The sequence below is a fragment of the Sorex araneus genome, chromosome 4, assembly GCF_027595985.1.
Source record: "Sorex araneus isolate mSorAra2 chromosome 4, mSorAra2.pri, whole genome shotgun sequence".
In the NCBI taxonomy this organism is placed as follows: Eukaryota; Metazoa; Chordata; class Mammalia; order Eulipotyphla; family Soricidae; genus Sorex; species Sorex araneus.
In genome coordinates this window covers 34,938,659-34,946,347 of record NC_073305.1, presented here as the reverse complement: position 1 = coordinate 34,946,347, position 7,689 = coordinate 34,938,659, and the positions used below count along the sequence as shown (strand labels likewise).

General features: G+C 37.3%; 1 non-coding gene across 1 annotated transcript; it reads left to right on the top strand.

Annotated features, from left to right (window-relative positions):
• Positions 1 to 3,169: 3,169 nt before the first annotated feature.
• LOC129404483 (small nucleolar RNA U3) lies at positions 3,170 to 3,384 on the top strand. Its single transcript, XR_008629892.1, has one exon. It is a non-coding gene; the product is annotated as a small nucleolar RNA U3 (small nucleolar RNA).
• Positions 3,385 to 7,689: the final 4,305 nt, after the last annotated feature.

The following is a 7,689-nucleotide window of genomic DNA, read 5'->3' as shown; positions in this document are numbered from 1 at the left end:
ATTAAATAAAAAAGAACTAGAGATTTTCATCCGGAATAGGGTTGACAGGGAGTCACATGCTAAAATTTTGGCCTAGGAAAGAGTAGCAGTTGATTGTCTGGGATCCATAAAGATATAAAGCCACTTACTAAGATACATATTCATCAGGTAAAGGCAGTATTTTCTAATAGAAGTATTCAAATATTAGTTGGTATAAGTTCCTTTCTTTATATATGATGAGCAAGTTTCATTATTGAATGAAGTAGTGGGAAATAGAGTGGACTAACAAGAAACTGAGGTTTAAGAAACTCTAGCTTCTATAGAATTAGTAAAATATTGGTATTCAAGGGGTCTCAGTAATTTTCATACTATTGGTGGCAGTTCCTTCATGGCTGGGAAGAAATTTTTAAAAAGCCCTCAGGCAAAAGTCTGGGCCAAATTTTGGTGTTTTACATACTTTGTTTTTACACAATTTTTTAATTAAAAATGGATTTTATGACTTGAAAATTTATAAAAACAATAGTCTATTACAATGAAAATACAAAAGATGGTTAATCTGTTGAATGACTGGGTTTCCTAGTGCACAGGAAGTCCCATTAGTGTATCAAATCATTTATTTATCCACCTATTCAAGAAACATTTATTAAACATATACTGTATTTTAAATAGTCTTTTAGAGATAGAAAATATGGTAGTTTAGAAAATGGGCAAGAACTTTACTCATAAATTTTATGTTCTGATTTGGAAGGAAAACATACCAATAAGCTAAATGCTTTAGAGAATTATAAGAGTAATAAATGAAAAGAAGTTGCTGTTTGAAAGTAGCACAAATCTATAGGTAGTATCTGATCCCTGAGTTCATGGTCAATTAATTTTCCCTTTTGAATAATAAATGACAGAGCTAATTGAGGCCACATTCTAATTGCTTTTATGATCAGAATAGTGTTATAATTTTAGAGCCAGATGAACCTATGCTGACCCCACTCATTTTTGGATAAAGAGACTTTGACCTAGAGTGACTCAAAGGTATACTTAAAGGCTCCCGACAAATGGCTATTGAGTTGAGAATTAAGCACTTGTATCCTGATTTTTCCTACTCAGAAATCTGTCAACCAAAAAGAAAGAAAACAGAAAAAAAAAAAAGATTAGTGCAGTCCTGAAAACAATAACAGCAAAACTAATAGCAATGCTTGATTTAGGATTAGCTTCAGTAAGCCTGATTGAAATATGCTTAAATGTATAAACCCTTAGGTATTTGGACTTTAGGTAAAAATGAATATAATTATGAGTCTTTAGTGTGTAGAATATATTGGAAACTACCAGTAACCTCAATTTAATATTGCATGCTAATTACTTGACATAGCCAAGGACATGTGCCTAACTAGATTTTCTGTTCACTTCTCCACCCAGCCAGCTCCTATCTCTTTTCCACATAACACCAGGCTAAAATTCTCTTAGTAGAAGTGAGATATCATTCTTTTGCATAATTTTTTTTTACTTTGTAGCATGTTCAGAAGTTGATGCAAAACTTCTTGCTAGGGTCATCAAATGCTACATGATCTGATTCCATTGAATTTTTTATACGTATTTATCTTAATTGGACATTTAGCCCAAATATACAACATTCTTCTGTGGCATGCATTGACTCATACCTGACCCCGGTAATCCTATTTCTAGGGACCTGTCACCAAGCACAGCCCAACTGCGTGCAAAGCTACCCATGCAGCGGAGTCCCCCTCTCTGCCCCCCGCCCCAAGTTACCCTGGAAAGAACCTGGCCACAGTTTCAGTGTCCTCCAGATAGTGGGGCCGTAACATATGGTTTGCACCCCTTTGGAGGACTAGCTGTGGTCCCTGCATCTGAGTACACTGGTTTGGTTTTGTTTTTATACTCGGACATATTCAAGGATCACATCTGGTGGGGCTCAGGGGGTGCAATGCAGGAGGACATAATGGGAATAGCAACATGCAAAGTAAGTGCCAGGACCCTCTGCACTATTTCCAGTCCCTAAAAATAAGTTTACTTTTGGAGTTTACTTTGGGCTGGAGCGATAGCACAGCGGGTAGGGCGTTTGCCTTGCATGCAGCTGACCCGGGTTCGATTCCTCTGTTCCTCTCAGAGAGCCTGGCAAGCTACGGAGAGTATCCTGCCCTTACGGCAGAGTCTGGCAAGCTCTCCATGGCGTATTCAATATGCCAAAAACAGTAACAACAAGTGTTACAATGGAGACGTTACTGGTGCCTGTTCAAGCAAATTGATGTACAATGGGATGGCAGTGGTACAGTGATACCCATCACAATTAAGGCAATACATCCTCTTAGTGCAATGTCTTCTAATAGTTTCATAATAGAATTTGATGTCACTTAAATGAAAATATTTAATATAAATTGTCTATCACTACAAAGTAGAGATTCTCTGTTTTATTCTTCTGTATCCTTTGTCCTGGAAAAAATGACTGACAAGAAGCAGTGAATCATATACATTGAATGAATTTCAGGTAGAAAAGTAAACAGTATTAAAGTTTTTCTGGATTCTTCAGACTTCCAAGTAGGTATAAAGAGAAAATTTTACAGCATTCTTGTGCTACATATTTGTCTATTTTTGCTCACTCTTAATTTCTGTTCCTGAGAGAGGTTGTCTTGATTGGAGTATCTACACACCAATGGATTAGGAATAGGCTATGGCAAGAGTGTACCACTTTTCTCTCATGTATAGCTTTCTTTCTTTCTTTCTTTCTTTCTTTCTTTCTTTCTTTCTTTCTTTCTTTCTTTCTTTCTTTCTTTCTTTCTTTCTTTCTTTCTTTCTTTCTTTCTTTCTTTCTTTCTTTCTTTCTTTCTTCTTTCTTTCTTCCTTCCTTCCTTCCTTCCTTCCTTCCTTCCTTCCTTCCTTCCTTCCTTCCTTCCTTCCTTCCTTCCTTCCTTCCTTCCTTCCTTTCTTTCTTTCTTTCTTTCTTTCTTTCTTTCTTTCTTTCTTTCTTTCTTTCTTTCTTTCTTTCTTTCTTTCTTTCATCTATCTTTCTTTCTGTCTTTTCTTTCCTTCCTTCTTTCTTTTTTCTTCTTGTTCTTGTTCTTTTTCCTCTTCCTTTTCCTTTCCCTCCTCCTTCTCTTCCTCTTCCTCCTGCTCCTCTTCTCCTTCCAGGAAGTAACTCAATGTCCACTTGAAGTCTTCTTTCCTCATAAAATGACTGTCAAAAATGATACTTTAAGGGATTATTTATATAGTTTGCTACCAGAGAAGTCTCTCCGATCATGCATAGCACCCGAAAACATGAGGAGGAGACACAGAATCCTCAGAATCCTCTCCTAACAGTGAAGCCTGTTCTAGGTCTTGCTTTTGCAACTGCCTTTTCCCATTGATGATTGTTCTTCTTCTTTGAAAGAGTGAGAGGCAGAGGATGCAGGTGGACAGATTTCAACATTTTATTTTAAAAAGAAATAAAATAAAATAAAATAAAATGACTTCCAGGTCTTTAATGTCCTGAAATTTAGGCTTATTTGGGGCACATGCTCAAAAAATAAGTCAGGTATTGTCCAGAGTTGAGTATGTTCAGCATATTCCTTCAAAACCAAGAAGTAAAAGTCACCTTCATTAATAGACTATCTCAGAGCTATCCTGGTGGAATAAACATTTACATTTTGACTCTACATGAAACAATACTTCTTTAACCAGCTGTGTCATTATCAGGAACACTCATCTGTCACAAGTGTGTTCTTTGAGGAGCTGTATGAGCTCACTTGACAGCATCATATGAATGTTTGTCTGGTAAGTATGTATGTATGTGTGTGAGCGAGAGTGGGTGAGAGAGGAAATAAGTGCAAGAATGTGAAGCATGTATTATTTCTTCGCTGGCAATGAAATTTTAAGTTAAGTGAACTTAAGATTATATTATTAATTATTTTTATTTTTATTATTATTATTATATCACTGTATTACTGTCATCCCATTGCTTGTCGATTTGTTTGAGTGGGCACCAGTAGTGTCTCCATTGTGAGACTTGTTACTGTTTTTGGCATATCGAATACACCACGGGTAACTTGCCAGGCTCTGCTGTGTAGTGGAATACTCTCTTGGTAGTTTGCCAGGCTCTCTGAGAGGAATGGAGGAATCGAAACTTGGTCAGCCTCGTACAAGGCAAATGCACTACCCAATGTGCTATTGCTAATTAATTAATAATTAAGATTATTCTTAATTATTTGCTAAATGTTAACATTTCATATTTCCTTATTGTTAACAGTGACAATACTCTTATTCTTCAGGGATGTATTGTAGATGAAGTAAATTCTGTGCCAGGGCTGGAGCAGGGAAGCTTTCATGGATGGTTGAAGCTGACCTTTTCTATTCCATACTGTCTTGGAATTGGCCTTTACCTCAGGGGTCCTATTTAGCCCAAGTTGTGTTTCTTCATGTCTCTGTCTATCATGCCTTACTCGTGATCATGTTGAATTAGAAAACAACTCTGATCTTTAGTGGGATTTATTCATACCATTCATACCATTCACTTGAAATGCTTCTCCAGTGCCATGATAGACACGAATCCATATTCTTTCTATTGGACTCAGCAAGATAGGTACGTTTCCAAGACTTGTGCCTCCCTTTAGTGACTCATACTATTATTACTTCTTGTTAATTCTTAGCCTCTGTGCAAGGTCAGATAAACCTGGAATCAGAGTGCCCAAGTTCAAAACCTCCCTTATCTGTGTGACCCATTTGTCTTCTGTAAGATTCAATTGGTAAAAATGTATGCTAGAGTTTGTAATTAAATGTTTATTGACTTACTAAGTGAAATCACTCATGTAAATCTCTATACAATGTCTGGCCCTTAAGACGTACTTCAAGTAAAGGAAAGGTTGTCTTGAATTTAACTTGCAGTGTAAATTTGTTGGAGACATTACAGGCTGGCACAGATTATTGTGAACAGTATAATAGGACACAATACCATTTTGAATGCAGGAGGAACTCCCAGTGACCCCAATTTAATATTGTTCCTGCTGATCACTTGACATTTCCAAGAATAGTGTTAATTAACCTTACCCTAGTAGGTGACTTTTACCATGCTTTGTGTATTTGTAGAGGTTCTGCCAGGTACCCCAATAGTTCTGGATAATGTTGAGATAGTTCACCATTCTTCAATTTCTTACTAAATGGGAAATATATTTATGTGCATATATATGTTTAGGAAACATATATATGTACATATTCACATATATTTAAGATGTCTTTCAGTAGATGAATGCATTTTTTAAAATAGTGATACCTATAAAACAAAATTTTATCCATGATAGAAAAAAAAAACAAGTCATGAAGATGCAGGGATGAATGTTAAGTGTGTACTGTTAAGTGAAGGAAGAAGATTTGAAAGGTTCAATGCAATATGTATTACTCTGCTTGGACTGTCATAATAAAATGCCACAGACTGATGACTTAAATGAAGATATATTTTTCTTCATGGTTCTGGAGTCTGGGAAGCCCAAGATCAAGGTGCTGGCATATCCTGCTGGTGAGAACTCTCTTCCTATGAAATCACTTGGTAGAGACAACAAACACATCAGTGTCTTTCTGTATAATCTTATCATGAAGTTCCAATCTCCTGACTTCATTTTAACCTAATTATTTTTCAAATACTCTACCTCCAAATGACATCATATTGAGGGCTATCACTTTAACAAATGAATTTGGAGAAAGAAATTATGTTCATAGTTCTGCATGATTCCAAGTATATTATAGACAAAGAGGTGAAGGAAGATAGTAAAAGAAAAGAAAAGAAAATTAAAGAAGAGAAAAGAAGAGAAAATCAGTGGCATTTAGTAGTTGAGAGTGGGGATGGGGAGAGGTGGGGTGGGAATAAGATGTAGATGTGTACAATTCAAGGAACTTTTTAAAGATTGTGAACAATTTTGTAGGCAAATATTGTCACAAATATGACACCATAGCTATTAAAACATAGAGATTCTCTAGAGTAAAATGAGTGATCCTCAATGACTATAATTGTTTAAAGATCAGTTAGCTCAATTTCTAATTTTTTGAGAAGCGTTCATACTGTTTTCCAAAAGAGCTGAACCAGTCAGCATCCCCACCAGCAGTGAAGAAGGGTCCCTTTATCCCCACATCCACGCCAACACTGATTGCTTTTGTTCTTTTGGGTGTGATGACAGCTGCACTTGTATGTCCATTGCAGCACAGTTTACAATAGCCAGAATCTGGAAAAAAACCGAATGCACGAGAACAGATGACTTGTTAAAAAAAAACTTTGGTACATCTACACAATGGAATACTATGCAGCAGTTAGAAAAGATGAAATAATAAAATTTGAGTGCAAGTGGATCAACATGGAAAGTATCATGCTAAGTGAAATGAGTCAGAAAGAGAGGGACAGACATAGAAAGATTGCACTCATCTGTGAAATATAAAGTAACAGAATGGGAGACTAACACCCAAGAATAGTCGAGATAAGTATCAGGAGGTTTGTTCCATGGCTTGGAAGCCAGCCTCACATGCTGGAGGAAAGGGCAGCCCAAATGGAGAAGGGAACACCAAGTAAAGGGGGTCTGGAGGATCTGCTCAGGATGGGAGATGCCGGCTGAAAGTAGACTATAGACCGAACACGATGGCCACTCAATACCTCTATTGCAAAGCACAACTCCCAAAAGGAGAGAGCGAAGCAAAAGGGAATGCCCTGGCACAGAGGCAGGGTGGGGAGGTTGAATGCGTGGGGGTGGGGAGGGGTATTGGGATGATTTGTAGTGGACAATGGGCACTAGTAGAGGGATGGTATACTTGATCATTGTATAACTGAAATGCAAGCATGGAACTTTGTAAGTCTACAGCTGTACCACATGGTGTTTCACTAATAATTTTTTAATTAAAAAAATTTAAAATTAAAAAAGAAGTTAGCAGTTTAGGGCATTTGATGGATAGAATGTGGAAATTACAAAACAAATGTGTGAAATTGCCATTTCAGTGTTGCGACCAGGTTTTGGCTCAGTGACTTGCAGTGCATGAAGTTGAGCATATTAAATTTAATTAATTTATTTATTTTTGCTTTTTTGGGTCTTACCCGGAAATGCATAGGAGTTACTCGTAGTTATGCACTCAGGAATTACTCCTGGCAGAGCTCAGGGGATCATAAGGGAAGCTGGGAATCGAACCTGGGTTGGCCGTGTGCAAGGCAAACACCCTATTCACTGTGCTATTGCTCTAGCCACAGGTGAGTATATTTTAGATGGACTCTCTGGATTCCAAAGACTCTCTGCCCTACCTACAACTTCAGTTCTCCAGTTAGTAAAAGTTATTGATTTTCAGTTTTCTCCTTTTTTTTTCTTATTATAAGAACAGGAGAGACAACTTTCCAGCTCTCCCATGGCCTAGTGGAGCCACACTGTACTTCATGTTAAGGGATGTGCTCTTTCGAAGAGATGACACCCCAGAAATGTCTAGCCTGGTCCGGAATGCCTTGCCTGAACTAAGCAAACTGTTAATGATCCCATGTCTCTACACGCTCTGTAAAGATTCCCTCTGAGGTGCCCACTGAAGTGTCATAATTTTTCTCCGCCAATATAGGCAAGCACCTTCCCATGCTTACAGTGAGTATTTTACTGCTCCATACTCACCACAAAGTGAGTGGATAATAATTTAAAAAATGAATCATTATACTTGAGACTATTTGAACAATTCATTGAGGAAAACCTCAGAGTTTCCCTGTGAGATCTGCCC